Raw genomic sequence first — 18249 nt, 5'->3', positions numbered from 1 at the left:
CAGCGCCATCTATTATTTTTTTCTCGAAACACAAAACCTCAGACTTCCCCCTTAAGTAATAGTAAGTGTAGGGAACTGATGGATCGCGTTGCTTGAAGGGCTTGCCACCGACCTTATACGCAATTTAATAAAGCCACATGAACTATTGTCATTAAAAGTAGCTAGATGATGTAGCACGGGTGTCGGAGATCAGATCTTTACAATCGACTTAAGCGAACCGCTAAGGTACCCGTCTACAATTAAACAAAAAAACAAAAGTAAATAATAATAAATGATTACGCCCCGGACTACTCGCATAACGTGATATGGTGGGGTTAGCGAGGGTCATCAGTAAAAAATTGGTGTCTAAGAGAAATAACGTATCAAGCCAGTTGTTAGATTTATTTAACCTCAATATCATAATTAAACAGTAAAGCTAACTAAAAACTGCCTAAATACTAATTTAACTTAATAAATGAAATATTATACGATACGAAACTTGGATATCCAGTTCTCATTCCCAGTGATTGCCTCAACCTACAGAGCGACCTTGATCAGCTGCACCTTTGGTCATCCAATCTTGGTTTGAACTTCAACTTATCGAAAACTTTGGCTCTTCACCTTGGAAGAACTAATCCGTAACACTCCTACACGCTTAACGGTTCACCTATTAAGACAACTTCAATGGTTCGTGCTCTTGGAATTTTAACCGATGATCGTTTGATATACTCTTCGCATACGTTAACCATCAGTAAACGTATTAATTCGATCACTAGTCTAACTTGCCGAAATTCTATGAGAACTATATATTGTTCGTTAATTCTTCCTAACATCGTCTTCGCGTCTGTTGTGTGGTCTCCCGCCCTTGAGGCCGATAAATTAGTATTCACTAAAGGACTAACAGGGAGACGAACCGAGGTGTTACACACCGATTTTGTTCCAACTCGGGGGATTGGTAGGCCTTCATGTAACTTGAAAAATCCTCAAGGGAGTTTATTCAATGGGCAACGGTTTTGCCATGGCAACGAAAAATGTTTTGGAAAACATAAAATGGAAATTCTTCCATTGAAAATAACATGGGATTTAGACCGATTCCGAGGGGCCCCCTGTGAAAATTGAAAAAAATTTAAAATACCAAAATTATAAACACATTGTTAAAAATTGACGAAGAAAATCAAAATTTATCACATTTTGATCAATAGGCCTTTCTATAACCTTCGCTACGCTTTTTTTAAATTTTCTCTTACGTCACCAAAAACGTTGGTGTTGACGTCATCCAATGCTATGCGGGTAAGCGAGCGAGCTGTTGTTGGGGCCAGGGAATGTATTAGGCTTAAGGATATTACATACAAGATCTTCTAGAATTAAGGAATCGGTAAGAACCTATTTTTACATTTTTAAAGTCGAAAAAAATAGTAAATTTTTTATCTTGTAGATCCTAAAATGAAGCCAAAGATAGCTGTAAATAAGAAACTACAACTTCCAAAAGGCGGATGGACCAAACAATTGATGTTAATTCCTACTTTGTTTAAAGAAACTGCAATTAGTAAACACCATTATAACTCAAGTGCTAAAAACATTTAACTTTGGGTTATAGAATGTTTAAGGCTAGTAAGGTCTCTGAAGTATTATTAAGCAATGGCCCAAAACAAGCTGTAGTAGATAAAAACTCTAGTCAAAGTTATGTGTTTATTAAATGCAAAGTTGAGGGTTCTTTCACTCTGCATAGCAAGTACGTAGTTGCTAAAAAATTAGGTTCCTCAACGGGTTTAATACAGTCTGCCTGGTGCGGTTGCAAAGCCGGAGAAGGGGGTGTGTGTCAACATGTGGGAGCTGCATTATGGTACATTCTAGACTGTAAACGCGAAGGAAAATTGTTTTTGCCAGATGATCAGGCTTGTACAGAGAAAGCTAGAGCGTGGTGCGCTCCTATGGCTAAAGGAAATTTGTCGCAAACAAATTTTTCTGATTTGGATTTCATCAAGCACATGCCTGGAAAAAATAGTGGAGCTCTTCGTTTAAAGTTTAACAAGCAGAAAGATTACACCGCTTTGGACGCGTTTGCAACTCCCAATGATATTACATAAATGGAAATCAGGATTAAAAACACCGTTGGATCGCTAAGAGCTGCTATAGAAGAACGATGCTATGTGAGAATCAGGAAGAAAACAAGTTCTTGCCATCTATCAAGCCACTTAATACTATTACTATTCAAAAGGAAAACAACGCAGTTTCAGCCAGTACTTCTATTCCGCCAGTTCCTAATTTGGTTCTGCAGATTTCTTTACCACTTGGGTTGTTGGACCTCGACGAAAGCTTAAAGCCTCTATTATCCGAGTTTATGTCTAAATTATCAGATTCCGTAAAAATTGATTTAGAAGCAGCTATAAATCTTGAAATACAAACTAAAGAACAATCAAATTGTGCATTGTGGAAAAATGAAAGGAGAGCGAGAGTAACAGCGTCAAATTTTGGAAAAAATTGTAACAGACCAAAAGAAGTTAACGAATCATTCCTAAAATCAATTTTCAACTGCCCTGATTTGTCCAAAAATAAATACGTAGCTAAAGGGTTAAAAAATGAGGCTCTCGCTACTACGAAGTACAAGATTATTCATACAAATGCAACGACATTTGCAGTTGGACTGTGTGTTAACCCTTGCCTTGCAATGTTGGGTGCCTCACCGGACCGTTTGGTGTTCCAAGAGAACGTAGGCTATGGACTGTTGGAAATAAAACCTAAGCTAAATGTAAAGAAAGAGGAATCAGCATTGCCGATGCAGTACAAACCAAAGAAATAACCTGCAAATTCTTAAAGAAAGACGAGAATGGAAAGTTATATGTAGACCGTAAACACCATTTCTATTACCAAATTCAAGGTCAACTCGGTGTGACCTATTGGTAGATTGCGGTGATAGTCAACCATTCTGTAATAAAATCTTTTTTGATAAATGTTTTTTCAATACGGTAATGGTTCCTAAACTACTCTCTTTTTATTCGGACCATGGTCTGCGTTATTTTAACAACGATCTTCAAAATTAGGAGAAGAACAAATGGCTTTCAATATAACTAAGAGTAAAAATTTTATGTCAAAATGTTCTCATTTATTTTAATTATTCTTTTAATAAAAATTAATATTTTACGTATTTCTTTTAACACTTATTTCTTAACATCTAAGAGAGGCTCATTAAAAAAGTTTACTAAGTACGCGCAGATTTTCCAAACTTTATTTAGTTGATTGTTCATTGAATTTGGGAATATAGTACTCAAAAGGTGGAAAGTTTTCAGGCTTCTTATAACTCTTTCAACGTGTATACGTACACTAGCTATTTAACGCGTTTTTTTTGTTCTTCGTATGAGAGTTGCGCTTCACCGCCTAGAAATGGTGGCATATTCAAAGTGATGCCTTTCTCCTGAAGGAGCTCTTCAATTAAGAACCCTCGATCTGCTAAAATTCCATCTTATTCATCCATTAAGTCTAATATCCCACATTTTCAGTCAATTCCCTATCGGACATTCTACCTGGTACAAGATCTGATACAAAACTTATAAACCCGTTAGGCGTTATGGCTATCAGTCCTTTCGCGCTGTTATGCGTTTTATATGATGACCACGTATCACTTTGGGTTTTAAAGTCATTGGGCTTTTGGATGAACAGTTCTGTCGCGTCTATCACGAGCCTAGTCTTTGGATACCTTTCCTTGAACTCTTCCGGCATGTATTTATCAACAATGGTACGAGAAGGCTAGATATTGAAACTAGTCAATCTTTTTACTAGCAAATCAAACCAACAAATTAGAAATAGTTGACACGGAGACTTGAAATCTGTAGGATTAATCTTCTTCTAAAAGCCCTGCTTTTAATCGGCACAGGACAATAAATAACTGGTCCTTAAAAGATAACTTCATTGGCCGGCACTTTGCTTTTGTTCCGTAAATTTTCTAATTTTATATTATCAAGTTTTTTAGTTAATTCAAGAATTTCTGACTTAAGGTTGTCTTGTAATAGTTGACTGCTTAGATCCCGTACATTCTTCAAGTCCTCTAGCTGTTCACGAAGATGGAATATTTCACTCCTTTGCGAATTTATGATATTTAGCAGTGATTTGTTGTCTTCATTCGGAAGAAAATAATTGTGATCTGTAATATATTTTAAAACATTAGGTTCGTATTGCACAAGAAATCCAAAAAAAAATATTTTACCTACCACTTTTGTTATTGAAGGAAATATCCTTTTCTTCTAGCGCTGTTTGAGGTATCGTTTTGTTGGGGGTGTCGGAGGAAATCTCTACTTCGTGCGATACAGATATTGGAGCTCCGTTCGTAGGATATTCGAAATATGTGGGAACGTTGTCCATATATTTTTTTGCCATCCTTGCTGAAGTGAAATCCACAAATCGAGTGATGTTTTTGTCCTATAGCTTTTCTAGTTACTGGTGTAGACCATGGTCTCCTTAGATAAACATTACTACTCTCTATAGTAATTGTTGTTATTATTTGGATCCATTTTTCTCGTCGAGTTTCATTCGTGGGAAATGGACTAAAGGTAACCCCAGGATTCCTCAGTGGGGTGGAAGAGTGGTTAGCACTTTCGCCTCGCAGCAAGAGGAGCCGGGTTCGATCCCAACTTGTGGCACTGGGTGAAAACTCGGAACAACTCCTTCTGTGTTGAGTTTGGAAGTTCTCTCCCCATTGGTTTAAGGGGTTTCCCCGAGATCTTCGGTTTCCCCTTCCATAAAAACTTGTTGAGGTTAACGGTAATAGTGAGTGTAGGGAGCTGTTGGCTTGCAGGGCTTGCCACCACCTTCCTACGCATTGTAACCCGGCCACTTGAATTAAAGGCTTTAAAAGTCGCTCGATGACTTAGGCCTAGGGTGGTGCCTTGGGTATTAGCCTAGCTGATTATTACGTTTGCAGTCTGGCACACAACAATACTGTCCAACCATAATTATGAAGTGTTTATAACAGTTCCTTTACCAACGAATGCATAAAGTTTAAATGAGGATAACACGCGTATACCCGAGTGTTTACTTAGTTTATGAAAAAATAGACAAAACTAAATGAACTAAACAATTATATAACTAAAATATACTATAATTCAATATAATACATTAATTAAACTACTGTCGCTTTAAAAACATTTCCTCTAGTAAAATTACAGTAACAGACGGCGCCAAAATCCGGATACGGCAGCGAAAAAGAGATAGAGAAAGCAAGCGCCCGCGACCGCTTAATAACTTTACGCGACCAACGTCACTCATGACGTAGGAGCAATAGTAAAACAAGAAGGCCAAGGTACTTTATAGAAAGGCCTATTTGAACCAAATGGGTGAAAATGAACTGATATGGCTTAAATAGGAAAGATTTCCATTTTATGTTGTCAAAAACATATTTCGTTGCCCATTGAATAATTTCCCTTTAGGATTTTTCAAGTCACATGAAGGTCAACCAATCCCCCTAGTTTGAACAAAATCGGTGTGTAACACGTCGGGTCGTCTCCATGTAAATTAACTCACAAACTGGAGAAATCTTCCCCAGTAGACCGAAACAATGCCCTCAGAATTGTGGTTCCGATAACTCGACACCGCATTAATGATCTGGTCTACGTGTTTGATTTGTATTCGCGTTCACTGAATTTGCCAAGTTGCGATCCATTTCGAGAGCTATTGGTATTGTCACCCAATACCCATACTAGAGGTCACTCTGCTAAATAAATTAAACCTCTAGTTAAAAGCTCTGTTCGTCAACGTCAGTTAGCATGTAGAGTGATTAAATATTGGAATGCTTTGCCACTGGAGATTCTACAATCACCATCAAAAACGGTCTTTAGAAAGGCTGTTACCAATTGGATTTGCAAATTTGATCACATTAATTCTGTTCCTCTTCATTATTTTCAAAATTAATTGTTGTTTATCTACTTGACTGTTTGTTCTATATTATGTTTTTTACTGTTTCCTTCTATATGCATATATACTATCGTTCCCCACCCCCCTTTTCGGATCGCACATTAGTCGCTTGTGGATAGTGTCTTTGTATATAAATAAATAAATAAATAAATAAGCAACTGGCCAGTGCTCGCGACATTAACAAAATGTAAAATATATATACGTTGCAACAATTACTTAACAAAGTTTATCCCGAAAGGTTCAGTTGAACTTTGGAAACGTTATCCTAGTGGCAGAGTCCGGTTGGAGCCGTGGAAGAAACTGGCCGAAGTGGTTTAGTATTCGGAACAGCAGAACAAACAATTTATGTTGGTGGCGATGGTATATCTCGTACCATGTGATGTAGCCACTGGATGGTTGGGCTTCAATTCATGGAATCAATGATATTTTCGACATCACGAATTTGCCAATATAGATTGTTGCTGCACACGTATACAGCTGGAAGTTTAAACAAAACACGAATTTAACATCCAAAATTAGTTATATAAAAATTATTTAACCCCTTTTAAAACATTCTTAAGAATCGTTACAATAAATTTTTAGCTCGCGACTAAGCGTGTTTTATTTTGTCTCGCGTATTATTTTTCGACTTTTTATTTTTGAGAATAAATATATTAAATAAAAAATGCTTTTATCAAAGCAGTTGAAAGGTTGAATTAAGGGGAGTAGTTGAGATCTATGAAGGCGCAGATATTGAAAATGTTTTAGGTTTAAAGAGTTTTGTTTTTGGAATTTTCAAAAGCGAAATATATTTCTAAAATAATTTCCATCGATTTTCCTCACCTTTTATATATTTTAAAACCCTTCCCATAAAATGAGCCTTGAAACTGTAACAGTAAAGTGAGAAAATTTTAAATTGTAAATGAGTACGCGTGTTTAGTTCTGAATTTTGTCTATTCTAATCGAAATATTTAAACCAAATTTAAAATCACACGCATTTAGCCATGGATAAATTAAAAGGGCTGTATGACCAAACTCTAGAAAGAAAAAGACAAAAATACGAGGTAGGCTACATTGCTTGATAGTTGATGCGGCACCATATTTTTCAAATGAAAAGCTTATTTCTGGGCTTCTGGTGTTGATTTTCAATCCGATAGACGTCTGCTACGTTTTTGTAACTAGCTCTTGCAGATTTATTTTGCAAATTAGTACTCGAAGGAGTTATAACCTAATTAATTTACTTTTTATGTTGAATTAAAAATGTTGTATGAATATAAAAGAAATTAAACGGTGAAAGGAGTTGGCAAAGTTCTATGTTAGCTAATTATCTTGATGAATTAAATTGATGTTATATATGTCATATACTTATTTCTATCTATCATAGTCTGCATTTTTAAACTTTTCGTAGAATCATGAATAGAGTAATATCGGCGTGACATATGTCGACGTTACCCATGCTTTTTCCTATAGATAAAAAACTGTCCTCAAAATGGCGGCCATAGCCCAAAGCTTCAGAGCGATACTACTTTATTAATTAACCTCATTAATCCATGGTAGAATTACACATAACAACACGGAGCTTTATACAGTTTTGGCATGCCTTATGAAAATCTGAAGCTCCACACAAGTCGAGTAAGCGCTGGTAGTAAAAGAAGAGACTTAAGAGTTACATTAAAACGCCATGTTTCTTTCAAGAAAGGCCTTTTAGATTTTATTGTTATTGGAAGAAAAACAATGACTTATCTTTTCTAAGCCAAAGGTACATACGGCTCTCTTTGCACTTGCAGGCTCTCTATAGTAAGATAATGTCATCTGTTAATTGTGAAAATAGAAGCTATAGTTACATCCAAATTCTCTCTGTTAACTTGAACACCGTCTTGACTAAAATTATTGCAAATCTCTTTTATTTAAGACTTTTTCTAGTTCAGTTTCTGTTACATGTATTTACACAGTGATTTCAGTGTCACGTGATACGATGTCACCCATGCTTTTTGAGTGAAACTACTCTATATGTGTATATAGAAGTTAAATGCTGTCATTTTACACGTAATCCTTCACAATTAAAAATTTTCTCAGTTTACTGTTACACTTTCAAGGCTCAAATTTAAGGGAAGGGTTTGAAAATATATAAAAGGTGAGGAAAATCGATGGAAATTATTTTAGAAATATATTTCGCTTTTGAAAATTCCAAAAACCAATCTCTAAACCTAAAACATTTTCAATATCTGCGCCTTCATAGATCTCAACTACACCCCCTTAATTCAACCTTTCAACTGCTTTGATAAAAGCATTTTTTATTTAATAGCTGTCCCTTTGATCTGCCTCACAGGGCATATTTTGCCTAAAATTAATGTTTGTAAAAGAAAGCCATAAGTTGGAAAATAAAAAGTTTAATTTATAAAAATATTTTAAATAGAACAGATCAATACTTTGCTGTAGGATATTTTACTATATTATTGGATGTAATTAACGGTATTTAAAATAGTTTTAAATATGTTATACTAAACAATGTATAATTGTTTTATGTCAAATTGACTTCTAAAAAGAAATTTACGATAACTTTCCAGGAAAATCGATAATTTTTTGGCCTAGATACGATAATTTCACATCTGGCAACGCTGTTTCTTAAACCAACATTGTCTACCCAGCAAACACAAAATCGTCCTTTGGATATCCCATTGACGTCACACTCGGATCTTACTTCGTCCGTAGGACGCCACAAAATCTGCGGTTGACGTCGGTCGGCAGTATAGAAATCTCATAGGTAACTAGAATGCTGCTGCCTGCGGCCGAGCTTGTCGCCAGTTCGTTTTGAACCTTCATCCAATGAGACCGTAGAGTGGTTCCGCCAAGGAGGATAATAATCCTCCTTGGTTCCGCTATTATCGCGGGAGATAGGTGACGTGATTCTCTCTGGTGACATAAAATTCTTGGCAGAACCACTCTTTGAGCTCTGTTTGGCTGAGATCTGACTATCGTCTGCTACGGCGTTTGGTCCATTTGCCAGTTACACGGCAGCATTCTAGTTACCTATGAGATTTATATGGTCGGCAGTGATGGTTAATCGAGGGAAATTTCCCAGATCTAGGGAAATTTTTACCCCTAAAAATCCAAAAAGGGAAAAGGGAAATCAGGCTTAAAATTTGCGAAATCTAAGGAAATTCCACGTAGGGTGATTTTAAAGTAAAGTTACTAATCTAAATAATTACAATATTTAAAATAATTGATTTAATTTTATGAAAATTAAGAGTAATATTAACCTGGCACCCCTGCAATTTTGCTTTCCACTTTTTCGTTTTATTATCTACTACTCGTCTGCTCCTCGGAATGGTGACTGTGGTCGCGGGCAGTGTGATAAATTATATAAACATTATAATTAATCTAATAATTTCTAGTTTCTAGTCATCTAACTCTGTTTATTACACTAATGGGGAAAAGTAAAAAAATCGTTATTTCTTGTAATAACGTACTGTTTTTCAGCTAATTATTCTATTACATATAAAGCAATGAAATGTATTAAGATAAATAGAAAATTATAAATATATAAATTATAGTTTAATATTGGTTACCTAGAAGGCGCTATGTATTAAATATCACTTTCTGAAAGTTAATAATGAAACTTGGGAAAATTTTGGTCAAAAAAGGGAAGTTTTAAGTCCCTGTGAAGGAAATTTCAATTTTGACGACTTGACATTACTGTCGGTCGGACGTTAATTGTGTACAGACGCCCAAATGTCTGGTTTGTCTAGAGCCTATGGACACCCCTGGCCTCTAGGACGATCCTAGGGATGTCAGCTGGATTTTTAATAGTTCATCTGGGGTTTTATTTTGGATTAATTTTGCGCCAGCAACGACGTTTAAGGGACGTTAATTACTATTTAATGTTAAAAATAATTTATTCACAGTAAATTTAAAATTTTCAGTGAAACTTTATTTAATAATTTAAAATATGAGATACATAAAATTCAATTGTGTATTACAAAAAAATATTACAAACCATACATATTTTCTGCTATTTTAATTTTGAAAGCTATACATTAATTTATTAATGCATTTCAATAACTTATCACTTTATAAATTTGAGCTTTCAGTGAACCCTTGACTGAGAGTGAAAAATAATAAAATGTAATGGGCCAAAGGGAACAACCCCAAAACTTACTTTTGGAGTTACAATATGACTAAATAAAGTACTGCTTTATGAATTAGGACTTAATGTAAACCCTTGAATAAGAGTGAACAATAATACAACCTAAAAGCAAAATAATAAAAAGTTATGGGCAAAATATACTTTGAAAGCAGCGAATCATCAGTTTCTTTCAATGACACCACTGCAAAACTTACTTTAGGAGTAACCATTTCACTAAATAAACTACTGCTTTATCAATTAGGGCTTTAAGTGAACCCTTGAATGAGAGTGAACAATAATACAACCTAAAAGCAAAATAATAAAAAATTATTGCCCAAATTTACTTTGAAAACAGTGATTGTTCCGCTACTTTTCAAGGAGACCACCGCAAAACTTACTTTTGGAGTTACAATTTCACTAAATAAACTACTGCTTTATAAATTAGGGCTTTAAGTGAACCATTGAATTAGAGTGAACAATAATACAACCTAAAAGCAAAATATAGAGTTATTGGCCAAAATGTACTTTGAAAACAGTGATCGTTCCGCTACTTTTCAAGGAGACCACCTCAAAACTTACTTTTGTAGTTACAATTTGACTAAATAAACTACTGCTTTATGAATTAGGGCTTTAAGTGAGCCCTTGAATGAGATTGAACAATAATATCACCTAAAAGCTAAATAATAAAAAGTTATTGGCCAAAATGTGCTTTGAAAACAGCGAATCTTCCATTCCTTTCAAAGCAGCTCAACCAAATAAACCATCAACTTTAATAAAAATCTTTAGTAATAATAGTTAGTACTATGTGATAGCTAGCATTAAATATGTAAAACTAATCGATCCAGAATGGTTAATTATTAATTAAGAAAGTTGTATAATTTAGCTATTACCGTATACGTACAGGGGTGCAAAGGCTTAAGTTTTTAAATGTTAATTACAATTCATTTACACAAGATTATGGTTATTTTATTTTTTTAAATAATTCTTTATGTATAATTTAATGCACCACAACCAAATTTATTTACAAATAATACGTTTATTTACACTGAGAAGATGTAAAACATTTAAGGCGGTACCGACCAAAAATTTTATTTTGAAAATTTGGAACAGGGTTGCTCATGAACTTCCCAGCCGATAACTAAAGCCGTCATGTCAAAAATGTTTCAATATAGCAAAGCCTTCGTTAGGATTTTACCTACTGTGAGTAAACCATGCAATGTATTGCGATTATGAAGTGTTTTATATTTTAGGTGGACAGTAATAACAAACTCGTTAAGCTATCGCTAGCCTCCCTAATACTGAATCTTGGGCATAAAAATCGCTTAAAATTTAAAAGTGAACAAAAAAGCTTACGTTTTTGATAGCATTAATAGTGCTTTCAAAGTCTATGGAGAAACATGTTGGCCCCTTATAAAGATTCCACTATCGTGGAATCTTAATACGTAAAAATATGTATAGTACATGTAGGTATATTTTAACTGTTTAACACAATAAATAATATTTTATGTATATGTAATGTATAAGAAATATAAATGACAATCCAGCAAGTGGTCTTGGGCACGCCGGCATATCAATAAGGTGTGAATGGGGGCATTGTGATTTCCTCGCTATCCCACAGAACAAAAGATCTCCCGGTAAAAGTACTGGCCCTTCCCTTACCTGGAATAACCACAAACAACTAAATCATCCATTATTGGACAAGCAAATATTCTTGGGGAAGGGGATGGTATATTTATGATTATTTTGATATTTCGTATTACAATAACTTGGGCCTACTAAGGAGGCATTCCATGTGAAAACAACACACTCAAAAACCTGACCATGTCGGATTTTGATGAAATTTTGCATATAGATAGTGTCTAGGGATTTCAAATTTTTATTTAATTATCTCAAATGGTTTTCCAAATAGTTCTGTTTAAAATTGTCAAAAAATGGCCAAAATCACATGACTGGTATATTTACTAATCCCCATAGCAACTGTTCTAATTAAGCTACTGAGTTGCGAATAGTGTATGACACACTTATGCACCATATATGTCATATAAATATCACCACATGTCATATATATTCAACACATGTCTCTCTATTAAAACGCATGTTTTAGGCAAGGACGAAGTATACCACGTGTATGCAGAATGTTTGTGAGGTGTATGCATGAAGTATGTCAGGTGCATGCATGAAGTATTCCAGAATTATGCATATAGTATACCACGTGTATGCAGAAAGCATGTCGTTTATGCATGAAGTTTGCCAGATTTATGCATATAGTATGCCACTAGTATTCATGAAATATGCCAGGTGTATGCATGAAGTATGCCAGATTTATGCATAAACTATGTCAGGTGTATGCATGGAGTATGCCAGATTTATGCATATAGTACGCCACGTGTATGCAGAAAGCATGTCGTGTATGCATGAAGTATGCCAGATTTATGCATGCAGTATACCAGATTATTGCATATAGTATGCCACGTATATTCATGAAGTATGTCAGGTATATGCATGAAGTAGGTCCCGTGTCGCCACCAGGATTTTTCACACGTAGGCACTACCATATACAAGCCTTAAATCTAGTCACTAGATATAGCTTGTTGTTTATTTTCGTTTCTCTCTGTCGCACCTGTGCGATTTCATGTTTCATCTATCCACGCGCGTAACTCCTACTCAGCGGGAGGAGAAGTGACAGCCGCGATACGATGACGTTTGAATGAAAATCCATCCCTTTGGCACAAGTATGTCCATTAAAAAGGAGTTGGAAATGAAGGAAAAACAATGAAATAGGACGTTTGCATGAAGTAACATCCCTTTGGCGCAGGTATGCCCCCTCTAAGCGCAGGTATGCCCATTGAAAAGTACTCGGAAATGAAGGAAACACATTTAAATGTAACGTTTGCATGAAGTTCCATTCTTTTGGCGCAGGTATGCCCATTGAAAAGTAGTCGGAAATGAAGGAAAAACATTTAAAAATAAAGTTTGCATGAAGTTCCATCCTTTTGGCGCAGGTATGCCCATTGAAATGTAGTCGGAAATGAAGGAAAAACATTAAAATAGGACGTTTGCATGAAGTTCCTTCCTTTTGGCGCAAGTATGTCCATTGAAAAGTAGTCGGAAAACAAGGAAAAATATTTGAATAGGACGTTTGGATGAAGTTCCACCCCTTTGGCGCAGGTATGCCCATTGAAAAGTACTTGGAAATGAAGGACAAGCAATTTTATATCGAGTTTTATTATTGAAATTAAATTAAATCACTTTAAAGTAATTTAAACGGAATGCAAATGTCGGTAAAATGGATAAGCTTTCCAAACCTTGCGGCAAAAAGAAGTTAAAATCAATTTAAACAGAATAAAAATGTCGGGCAAATGGTGGTTGGTGTCTCCTCTTGAAGTAAGGCACAGCGAAATCAGGATAAGAGTAATTAAAAGATTGGAAAACTGGATAAAATCCTTCAATGTTAAATTCAAGATCTGGTGGCAGGAAAAGGAGGACATCGACAGAACTTTTGACTGGTGATTAACAGCGACTTTTCCTTTGTGAAGAGTTTTTAAAATTAGAATAAAAAACAATCTTCCAGGAGCGAAATTCCCGCGTTGCGATGAGCAACGAGGCGTTAACTTGACAGTAATGTGTCTCGTCAGAGCAAACAATGTTCGCGGACCGAGTTTTAAACCTAATTCAAAAGTGAAGCACTGGAACTCGTGAAGTAAATAATTGAGAGCGATACATATTTTTTCGGAGCCTCGGGCGTTAAATTAACCGTTTTAATTATTTTTTTAAATTTTCTATTTGGACAGCGCCACCACGGACACTTTTGGTCTGTATGGACTCTTAAGGCAGAAATAAATTCACGTTAGTATCGCGAAAAAAGTGTTTCCAGGAAAATAAATCAAATTCGCAATTTGCATTAAGTACATAGGTGGTTCCTCTTGAAGTAAGGCCCAGCGAAATCAGGGTAAGAGTGATTAAAAGAATGTAACACTGGATACTACCATCCAACGAGTAACTCAAGATCTGATGGCAGGAACGGGGCACAGCCCAAATGGCAACTCCATTGCCGCAAGGCAATCAAAAATGGCTATTTATTCTGAAGGTTAGCTTTTCTACAAATGTTTAAAGCCTTTAACTTACTTATTATGCGTTCATTTAAAGACTCTGAAGTGGACGCACCAGTCTTTTCCTAGTTCAATACCCGAAGATAATAGTGATAAATCATCTCCAAAAGCAACTATCGCATGGGCCAAGGGCGTTAAGGCCGCCTGTACAAAAGCCGGGCATTATGAGTCTTTTTCAGACTCAGACCCGGTTTTGGTCTCGTTTAATAATTTTATGCTAAAGGACAAAAACAATTGCAGTGCAAGTGAGTAGAGCAAACCTTTTACGCCTAAAACCAACTATTTTTTGTTACAGGGTCTCGATGGCACTAAAGCAAAATGTTAAAATTTATGGCAAAAAGGGGCTATTCCGAGAAATTAGATATGCAGCTTCTAAAAGACAAAGAGGGTATTGGAAAATTCGTTTACAAACACAAAGAGCAAAATATGATTTTGTCTTAACTTTTATTAGGATCGAGCTTTTGTTCAATATATGTTTAAGGAGAAAAAGGTTTTATTGCATGTTAGCTAAGAATTATCTTTTAGCAATACCGATTACCACAAAAATTTCGTTGCTTTATGCAGATGGAAGCGGAGGGAAATAAAAACATATGGGAAGCCTTGCAACGCTTTCTCTGCTATTGTAAAACGGGAACAACACTGCAAACGCAAAGTAAGCTTCACTAAAAACATTGACATTTTCTATAAGAAAAATATACCTAGTGGCAAAGCACTAAAATTATCAAATGTACAACAGAAATTAATTCCACGTTTGTTTTAAATTAGATGTGGAATTGTATTCTTACTTTTGCCATTTGCAAGATTGTATAAAAACTTGGAAAAAGCCAAACACCGGCTAATAACTAAAGAAACTTCCAATAAAAGATTTCAGAATTTATTTAATGGAGAGGGGCCCAAAAAATCATCTACACCTTTGAATTTTTTTTGGCGCCAGCTCTAAAAGAACCCATGGACTTCTTTAAGTAGAGCTTCAAAAAAATTTGTAAAGCGTCTTTCGTACAAATGACGATGTGCTGTAACCTCTAATCTAATTTTATAGTTTTCTCAAATATAATTCAGTACTTAATTAATTTAGATATTTGGTCACTTTCTCCCCTTTAACCAACGGCCAAAGACCCGGTGTGCCAGAAAATTTGACCATTTCAGAATATAAGAAAGGAAAATGGAACACAGAAACAACAATTTTCCTGGTAATGGTCCAAAAGCAAAATATTCTGCCACGACTAGGTAGATATAAAACTGAAAATTGTTATAGGGAAAGGAAGGTTTGAGGGGAAGGAAAGTTTGAGGGGAAGAAGGGTTAAAAAATCTCTTGGCTCAGCTCGTTAACTGTCATATATTAAGGATTATAATTTGATTTAATAATTACTTTAATTTGGCTACCTCACTGTAAGGGAATCAATGCCAAACGCAAAAATCTGTCCAACCTTTTTTGTAAATACTGAAGGAAACCCCATTAACGTTTCCAACGAAATATCAAGGAAGCGGTTCATTACATAATTTCGTATTCTTCAGGAATATTTAACAAAACAAAATTAAATTATTGGCAGATTTGAAGAGAGTGAAAAATTACAAAAAACCACTTCAAACGAGTCTCGAAAAGCGATTCAAACTGCAATGGTCGACAAAGACCCAGCCGAGCGTAATCAAATTTCTGGAGTCCTTGCCCACAGCGAAGCCACTGCCGCTAACCACTACTGAATACCTACGAATCAACAACTCACTAACCGCATTCAACTTCTGCGTAATTTGCAAAAAAGTAAGAACTACTGATCTGGTTTATTTACAAAATTCTAAACAAAATTTATTTCAGATTGTACTTCTGAACAGCGTGCAGCGGAAATCATCAGCCCACCGATGATTAGAAGTCTTAATGCTGAAAAAGTAAATTGACTTGACGTAATTTAACTTAAATCAAAATTAAAGAAAATTCCCTAACGTATCCCAATCAGTCCCAAACCAATTCTTCTGAAGCAGAGACTAACCGTAGAAAACCGAAAGCAAGTAAATAGCCGTTTAGTTGCACACCGCTACTGGCATTTAATTTCTGCTTAAGTACATTATAATGATAAACTTAATTGAACTAACGTTTTTCTTATCGTGACTCATTTAACTTAATATATACGAAAGGACTTAAACATTTCATTAAAATAGTTTATATATTAAAATTTTTGTTTATAAAAGAATCATGTTTTATATTTTAACAAAATGGTCTATTTCCAAGATGACCAGTCAATGTATTCCAAATTGAAAAGTCAGCTCAATGAAATTGTGCCACCAATGCCGAGGGCAAAATTCCCCAAAGCAGATGATTTTCTGAGGATGTTGGAAACCAATTTTAAATGGAAGGTTCCAGAAAAACGGGTGAAAAATATACGAGACCTCTGGTACCAAAGGCAAGATGCCGAAAGAGTAACCGCCACTGCACATAGGTAAAAACAATAAAATGGTCTTATTCAAAAATATAACAAATTAAAAATAGTTTAAGGTTCTCAAAAACTGGGCCAAATTGGAATTTTGTCAAGCGTTATTTAGTCGCTAACGGGTGGTACAAGTCACGTGAAATAGAAATATTTCGACGAGGAAAATGTGACATAGAAATATTTCGATGAATTAATTCAACGGGACATTTAAATATTTCGTCGGCAGATTGGCTACGGGGACGGGGGAATTTTCGACGGCCGGTGTGCTACGGGATATGGGAAAGATGTAATATTTCGAAGGCAGATAGGCTACGGGGAATGGGAAAGATGTAATATTTCGACGGCTGATTGGCTACGGGGAAGGGTTAACATCTAATATTTCGACGGACGGTTGGCTACGGGGAAGTACAACACCCCGGCCGTTACCTATGTCGTCTACGGACGATATGGTGCCATAACGTTTCTCCGAAGTTAAGAATTCGCAAGCCAAAGCCGCGAAACTCTGCAAGCTTTTTAAGGTTTATTTTAAGAAGGCTTTTTCACCGAGACCGCGCCGAAACGACATGTCAACAGTAGGGTTAAATTAACCTGTCTCACGGCGGTCTAAAACCAGCTCACGTGAACAATCCAACGCACAGCGAATTCTGCTTCGCAATGATAGGAAGAGCCGACATCGAAGGATCCAAAAGCGACGTCGCTATGAACGTTTGGCCGCCTCAAGCCAATTTTCCCTTTGGTAACTTTTCTGACACCTCTTGCTTAAAAACGGTCGATAGGCCCCGCTTTCGTGGTCCATATTCATACTGAAAATCAAGATCAAGCCAGCATTTGCCCTTTTGCTCTACGCGAGGTTTCTGTCGTCGCTGAGCTCGCCTTAGGACACCTGCGTTACCTTATGACAGATATACCGCCCTAGTCAAACTCCCCGCCTGACACTGTCCACGGAGCGGATCGCGCCGAACTGCGAGAGCCTGGCGCTTAGTGCTAGAAAGGTGAACCTTTAGGTTCTCTCTCCGCTTCACCGAGTAAGTAAAGAAACGATGAAAGTAGTGGTATTTCACCGGCGGCCGCAAACGATCTCCCACTTATGCTACACGTCTCATGTCTCTTCACAGAGTCAGACTACAGTCAATCCTAACAGGGTCTTCTTTCCCCGCTGTTTTTTCCAAGCTGTGGTTTCGCTAGATAGTAGATAGGGAGTGTGGCAATCTCTTTAATCCATTCATGCGCGTCAATAATAAGAAGTCGACGCATTTGGCTAAATATTCTTTATTTTACATTTGGAGAGGCCCAATGTTAACGGCTATAATTTGGAAGGCCAGATTACAAAATAGAACACTGACCTTCCTAAAAAACTCCCGGGCAAGAAATGCTTAAAAAACAAATATTGTAAAGATAAAAAGAATTGTAAACAACGGAGATAAAATAGGTTAAATCCTGGTACAACGCCAGAGCCCGCAAATACCCTGAGGTAACTGGGTTGACTAATTTCCTTAAGAGAGAGACAAGTTACTCCCGTTCCCTTGGCTGTGGTTTCGCTAGATAGTAGATAGGGACATGCATCAGAGTTATAGCCCGGTGTACCGGTAAGATTGAAACCACACCACCGGAGGTCCATCATCATAATGCCCTACGCTAGCGTCCGAAAGCCCGGACAGTGACAAAACCAGCATTGGTAGCAGAACCCTACTACTTATAGTTGCACCCTCGACGCAAGCCACTCAACCTA

At 36.3% G+C, this 18249-nt stretch overlaps 1 pseudogene; it reads right to left on the bottom strand.

The window, feature by feature from the left end:
• Window positions 1-17087: 17087 nt before the first annotated feature.
• Window positions 17088-17682, bottom strand: LOC149931626 (large subunit ribosomal RNA; annotated as a pseudogene; the record flags this gene model as incomplete).
• Between the last annotated feature and the right edge of the window lie 567 nt (window positions 17683-18249).

The sequence above is a fragment of the Leiobunum rupestre genome, chromosome 9, assembly GCF_980474605.1.
Source record: "Leiobunum rupestre chromosome 9, qqLeiRupe1.1.hap1, whole genome shotgun sequence".
Lineage (NCBI taxonomy): Eukaryota > Metazoa > Arthropoda > Arachnida > Opiliones > Sclerosomatidae > Leiobunum > Leiobunum rupestre.
This window is presented reverse-complemented; position numbering and strand designations above follow the sequence as displayed.